Source organism: Aegilops tauschii, chromosome 1, assembly GCF_002575655.3.
Source record: "Aegilops tauschii subsp. strangulata cultivar AL8/78 chromosome 1, Aet v6.0, whole genome shotgun sequence".
Lineage (NCBI taxonomy): Eukaryota > Viridiplantae > Streptophyta > Magnoliopsida > Poales > Poaceae > Aegilops > Aegilops tauschii.
In genome coordinates this window covers 365,374,354-365,381,904 of record NC_053035.3, presented here as the reverse complement: position 1 = coordinate 365,381,904, position 7,551 = coordinate 365,374,354, and positions in this window count along the sequence as shown.

Here is a 7,551-nt window from a genome sequence, read left to right as displayed (position 1 = left end):
TATAGAAAAGGGGGCGAAGCCTTCCTTCGCACGCTTGCGAATGGGACATTTTAGGTGTCGGTCACTCGCGCGTGATCGACGGGCTAGGCTGATAGGTTGGGCACCGACTGCCAAAAGCGTCGGGGTCACTGTGTGGCTATCTCACACGAGAAGCTTGGCCGGGGTTAGGTTAAGGTCTGGTGGGTTGGTTAACCTAGGTTTATTGACCTGGCTAAGATAGGATTAGCCAATGGTCAGCCTGGCTCTGATACCAAGTTTGTCAGGACCGGTTTTCGGGGTATTAATTTTCCAGAAAATGGCCCTTGTGCTCACCAGCCCCAGGATTACTGTTAGCTTATGAGGCACCAACTTGATACAGAAATTCCAAGTAAAGTACAAAATATGTAGTACAAGACCATTGTGGCCTATGAGTACAACACTTGGTTTCTAGTGGTTGATGGCGGAAGCGGTTTGTGGTTCATCTGCGCCTATGGGACTCCATTTCCCCCAGGAACAGCTGACCAGGATAACTCCTATCTTCGCGAGGCTGCTATCATCACTGCGTAGGTTCCGGGGCTGTCATCACAACGCTCCTCTCCACGCGAGAAATCTGGCCAAGACAATAGCCAGGGACAAGCCAGTGAGTACTTTTGAATGTACTTGCAAACATTATGAACACGGGTATAATATAACAAGGGATAATCATGCTCCGACATATTCTATGATCATAACGTCTGTCACGAAATAAACGAAATCCATGAGGCACGCGTGCGGGTAAAATATGAATATGCAATACGGGAGTAGAAATAGAATGCACCGATCGAGTGTCTGAAGCGAAGCCTCGGAAGGATAAAAAAATAAATCATGCCTCAGTCGGGCGTCTGAGCGACACCACATAAAGGGCTTATAGATAAAAGAAATAACAAGCATGCCACAGTCGGGCGTCCATGCGACACCACATAAAGGGCTTATAAATAATAGAAATAACAAGCATGCCACAGTCGGGCGTCTGAGCGACACCACATAAAGGGCTTATAGATAAAAGAAATAACAAGCATGCCACAGTCGGGCGTCCATGCGACACCACATAAAGGGCTTATAATATAATAGAAATAGCAAGCATGCCACAGTCGGGCGTCTGCGCGACACCACAAAAAGGGCTTATAAGAGAATAGTCGCAGTGAGTATCCAGGAGGTAGAACCGTCCTAGGGATACTCAATAATACAAATAATGTAAATGGTTAGTCCACAATAATAATAATCATAATCCTCATATGTCCTAGGTCATAATCAATGTTTTGGTTAGCCGTTTCTCCTCCGAAGACCATCACTAGACCCATCTCAGACTGTAGTCCTTACCCATGGACATGGCTATCCGAATAGATTTAACCTCTGCAGAGGGTGTACTCTTTACCCACGAGTAACGGATTTATTTAGTCCATCGGAACTAATTCCGCCGACGGTCTTTCAATTGAAAACACACCTGACCCGCACACACCAGCTTAACTTACCGGTGTTTGGAATCACCCACGACACCTGTCAGGCAAAACTCTAAGTGGGGAGGCTACAACCTCGACTTAGCATGGGATCAAATTTATATCGCGCGCTCTAAGGGGTGCCCCCCTCTCGGTCCCAACCGGAAACACCCATGCCCCCGGACCAGGTGGCATGCCTACCGGATGCATCCGGTATCTTCCACCATGGCCTCTCTATACGGTGTGTGCTAGGAAGGGGTTGACAACTTACTGAACCGTACCCTACCTGCGGCAGGGACAAGTGGTAGTACGAAACAAGTATGGGGGTTACTGGAACAAGACTCGATCTACGGCCGACTCAGGAGGTTCAAGTATTCCCTGTATGATTAGCATAACAAATATATTTCAACTAACAGACAGCATCACCGCTCTTCATACCTCATCATGCCATACCGGACACACTCGTCTCGATGAGGAACTAGGGACAAGCTCGTGTCTACCCAAGACCGCGACTTTCCCGGCTTCCTTCCGGTATGCATGAGAAGCTTACGAGGATGATTACCATCACCAGCATATCCATTTCTAACAGCAAAGCATCTCCATTATGCACTCATGCGTATGATTTTATCATCACATAAAATAACGTATGCTCCAAGTCAAGGTGGTGTTGTAACCGTATCAACAACACACAAAAATATTATGCCAGAGTTCAGAATGCTTGCCTTCAAGAGTATGCAAGGGGGTGCACTTTTTGAAAGTTGCTTTCCTTCTTCAAAAATCCTATTTTGAGGAAATTTAAATTAACACATAATTTTAAAACAGTACAAAAAAGTTGTTTGGAAAATTTTCAAATAAATACTAAAATAAACTAGACAGAAATTGAGAAAGGTAGGAAGAAGAATCAACTCATTTGGAGTTTTATTTAAAAAGATATAGCCAGTCAAAGTTCTGTTCTTAATAAAATCAGAAAAAGAAAACGTTTCGGGGGAAAATACGTTTTCGAAGCAGAGGAGGCGTACTTCAGGGGGTTCACGCGTCCACTTAAACACGTGGTGGCGGGGTTGGGTCACTGACAGTGGGTCCAGCGGGCCCACTGGTCAGGTTTGACTAGTCGCTTCTCCCTCCTCTTCCTCTGCCCGTGCAGAGGCGGGACTCCGGCGATCGACGCCGGCGAACGACGGATCCTCGAGGGTATCCCAGGGCAGGGATGGACCTGCCAGACCGGGGCGGTCCTCCCGGTGGTCGTTATGTCGCCGGGGTGGAAGGAGTCACCGGCGGCGAGCTCCGCGGCGGAGGAGGCTTCGAGTGGTTTTGGGGTCCTGGGTTGCGGTGGTTTTTCGAGCGAGTCTGAGGTGTTGGGTGGCTCCGCAAGCTCGAGGAGAAACGGGTGGTGGTGTTGGATGGACGGGGGAGTGTCTGGTTGCGACGAACGGTACCGGAAGGCGGCGGCGGCCGAACCAGCCGGAGTCGAGGAAGACGGCTACCAACTGCCGATTGCTGGCTGAGGGGGTGCTATGGGGATGGCCTGGGGTCGCCTGAGTGCTCGGAGGCGCTCTGGGGCTCCTATTTATGGGGGTCGAGGTCGGTTCCCGCGGCGGCCGTGGATAAGAACGCCGGCGACCGCCGTTCTGTAGCTGCAGGACGACGTGGCGGCGACGAGCGCGTGCCGACGAGCTTGTGGATGAGCTCGGGCTGTTCCAGGGGGCAGCTGGCGCACGTGGGTGGCTTGGGCGGCGCCGTCCATGGCAGAGCCTGCTGTGGCCGGCCGCTAGCCGCCGTGGCCGACCTGACGGCAGCACTGTGGGGCTCCAGGGGCGGCTCTGGGGCGAGGGAAAGGGCGGGCGTGCTGGCTGCAGGTGGCCAAGGGCCAGAACGGGCGCGAGGCGACGGCAGAGGGACGCGGTGACTCGGTGCGCGCGCGTGTAAAACGTGCGCTCTGGGCGTGCCCAGAGCACGCACGCTAGCTGCTCGACGAAATGCCAAAGCATGCCATAGGGCTTGGGTGAGGCTGGCAAGTAGCAGGTTTAGGTTAGAGTCTTCTAGGAGCTTAGTGGACATGCTATTTTGTCCAGAGGTGCAAGGTCACAGTGCAAAGGCAAAGATCATGTCAAAACTGACCATGCACACAAGGTGCTCGACAGATTGATAAGTGCATCTAGGCAACTCTTGGAGTGGCCAAAATCTCCAGATCAGGGTCTCCCTAGATGTAGGTGATGATGGCAAGATCATTTGAGCAAAACCAGAAACTTGCTAGTGCAAGTTTTGCAAACCTTCAGTTTTGGGCAGCAAGAACGAAGCTTCATTGCATGCACTAAAAATCCTCCATTGGGTCCACTCTCCTGGGCTTAAGGGTTTTGTAGGGAGGACTACAAGCAGGAAAAAGCTCATGGGCACTAGAGCAAAATAAATTAGGGTTGCAGTACAAATCACTAAGCTGGACCAGAATGAAAATGAGGTTGATTCACTCAAATTTTTCAAAGAACACCAATGGGTTTTTTTCCATAAAGTTGAATTATATGCATCTACTGACATCTCCAAACACTTGGAAGAATTTTTAAAGGAATATTTAAATAGGTTGTAGTGCAAAAATACCTACTGGACTTGATTTGAAAAGTTGATGTAGAGCTCAAAATCTCCAATGACCAAAAGATATTCTTGCAAAAAAATGATGTGGGAACATCACATGACATCCCCAAATTTTGGTGAAAATTTTAAATGCATTTATCAAATGGTTGCAGTGCACAAGCGGCTCTAAACTTATGAAAAATCATTTCAAAAGGATAAAACTCATGAAAAACAATTATGCAAATAAATCCACTGATAAAGAATTGTTTCATTGGGAGAGTATACAAGTCCAATAATATTTTTGAAAAGTTTCCACTTGAGGTAAAACCCACAATATTAAAGAGAAGAGGGGTTCTGAAATCAAAGATAAATCCAGAAAACAAAAATTTAATTTCCTGGCAAAAATTTTAATTATTAAAACAAGGTCAAAATTTTGGGGTGTTACAAGAGGTATGTCTGGGCCCTCTCGGTAATGCACATCATGATAAGCCTTGCAAGCAATGTGAATAATGAGTTAGTTATGGGATGATGCATTACGGATCGCGTAAAGAGACTTGCCGATAACGAGATTGAACTAGGTATGAGGATACCGATGATCGAATCTCGGGCAACTAACATACCGATGACAAAGGGAATGACGTATGTTGTCATTGCGGTTTGACCGATAAAGATATTCGTAGAATATGTAGGAACCAATATGAGCATCCAGGTTCAACTGTTGGTTATTAACCGGAGCTGAGGCTCGGTCATGTCTACATAGTTCTCGAACCGTAGGGTCCGCACGCTTAACGTTCGATGACTTTTTGTATTATGAGTTATGTGTTTGGTGACCGAATATCGTTCGGAGTCCCGGATGAGATCACGGACATGACGAGGAGTCTCGAAATGGTCGAGAGGTAAAGATTGATGTATTGGACGATGGTATTCGGACACCGGAATGGTTTCGAAGTGGTTCGGATATTTTCGGAGTACCGAGGGGTTACCGGACCCCCCCAGGAAAGTAATGGGCCTACATGGGCCATAGGGAGAGAGAGAGGGGAGCCCGCAAGGGGTGGCACGCGCCCCCCATGGGCTGTCCGAATTGGACAAGGGGAAGGGGGCAAGGCCCCCCCTTTTCCTTCTCCCTCTCCCTCACCTTCCCTTTCCCCCTCCGAAAGAAAGGAAGGGGGCGACTTGGACTAGGAGTCCTAGTCGGTTTCCCCTCCCCATGATGCACCCCTTGGCCGGCGTCCTCCATCTCCTCCTTTATATACGGGTGCAGGGAGGCACCCCATAGCACATCAATTGTTCTCTTAGCCATGTGCGGTGCCCCTCCATAGTTTACTCCTCCGGTCATAGCGTCGTAGTGCTTAGGCGAAGCCCTGCGGATCTCATCACCATCACCGTCACTACGCCGTCATGCTCACGAAACTCTCCCTCGACACTTTGCTGGATCAAGAGTTCTGAAAGTGCGTTATATCGACTAGAGGGGGTGAATAGGTGATTTTTACAAATTCGTCACTGGGTAATTTCAGGGTGAGGAAATTCCTAAGTCACAAACAACTAGTAGTGGAATAAGTACTCAAATGAAAGCATAACAGAGCAGGAGCACAGTCATCATGATGAAATGAAAACAAGCACAGAGTACAAGTAGTGTAAACACAGGATAGCAGGCTAAAGACAAAGTGACTGAAGAAATAGGATTGAGGAAATTGAGAAAGTCTTCAGTCAAAGTCTTCAAATAGTAACGATCAAGCACTTCAGCATATGAATGAGGAAATGGAAGGTTTGAGGAAATAGAACGAGTAGCTTGGTGAAGATAGTGATTTGGTAGACCAGTTCCAACTGCTGTGACAGTCGTACATCTGGTTGGAGCGGCTAGGTATTTAAACCTGAGGACACACAGTCCCGGACACACAGTCCTCGCCGTATTCTCCTTGAGCTAAGGTCACACAGACCTCACCCAATCACTCGTGGTAAGTCTTCAGGTGACTTCCAAACCTTCACACACTCGGTCACTCGGCGATCCACAATTTTCTCTTGGATGCTCTAGACCATGACGCCTAACCGTCTGGAGGATGCATAGTTCTCAAAGGTTGTCGGCGTCCTGGGAACGGGGGTCCCCAGACTTGCCTGCCTGTGGCCCGCGACGTGTGTCAGGACCCCGATCCTAAGTCACACCGATCTAGCATGTGACACATCATATCACTTTGCGGCCTCACGCACGGTATTCCCACGGCTGCCACATTACCTGGCCCGGGACCGTTTGCGCCTTTTGGCTCACGTATATGATAGTGTTGCTAGCATCCATATGACATAGAACCCGGGCCGACATGACTAGTCATAAACCCATAGTGGCCCTAACTTACAGGGACAGGCATACATGACCCAGCAACCAATGTGTCGGTCATCAACGTATGAACCCAAGTCATAGCAAGCTACAAGGACTTAAAGGAACAACGCGTGACAGTTCCTCGAAGGGACAAACACAGGAACGAAGAAGGACACATGCCGACCAGTCTAAGTGTTCCGGAGCAGTAGCAAGCTACCATGGCTCAGTGGAAGCACTAGGAGACATTTCCCGATAAGAGAGGCTACCAAGAATAAACAACTAGGTTGTCGGATCCCACACATACCAAGCATTTCAAAATTATACACACAATATGCTCGATATGTGCAAATACAACATGGCATCACAACAAAACTCTACGACTCAAAATATTTATTCAATAGGCTCCGAGGAGCCAGATATTACAAACATGGGTCTGATGGCCCAGCATTCAAGTCATACAAGCAATAAGCACATGCGGAAGCTTAACTTGTCTGAGTACAGACAACTACAAATGAAAAAGGCTGAGAAGCCTGACTATCTACAAGACCCTGCCGAGGGCACAAGATCGTAGCTGAGGTAACAAGCTAAACGTAGGAGTCCACGCGGAACTACTAGTGAGACTGAAGTCTCTCTGCCAAAACATAAATTAAGCAAACGTGAGTACAAATGTACCCAGCAAGACTTACATTAGATCTAGCTACATATGCATCAATATCAACAAAGGGGTGATGGAGTTTAACTGCAGCAAGCCAGCTTTGACTCGGTGGCTATCCTGTACTACGAATGCTGGTAACTCTTCTGAGGTGGCACACACGAGTCCACATATTCACCATAACAATACACCACTATGGATCCGCTCCAGTCTCCCTACGAGAAGGCCATCCATAGCACTCAGGCTTATCTTGCACATTTTAGAGTATCCACTTTCACTTGTCTATGAACTGTATAAGCAACCCAGATGTCCTTTACCACGGACGCGGCTATTCGAATAGATCATTTATAACCCTGCAGGGGTGTACTTCTTCACACACGCTCTCGCCACTTACTGCCATGTACACGTCATGTATCTCAGCAACCTTCAAGCGGAAGCCTAGGTAGGGTGTCGGCCACGACCTGACTAACCACGCAAGTCTCCAGTCCCGGTTTATCACCTATTCGGGTTCCATCTGCAAGGAGATCCGTCCGGGGTGTCACTCACGGCCCCAAATGATGTGTGCAGGG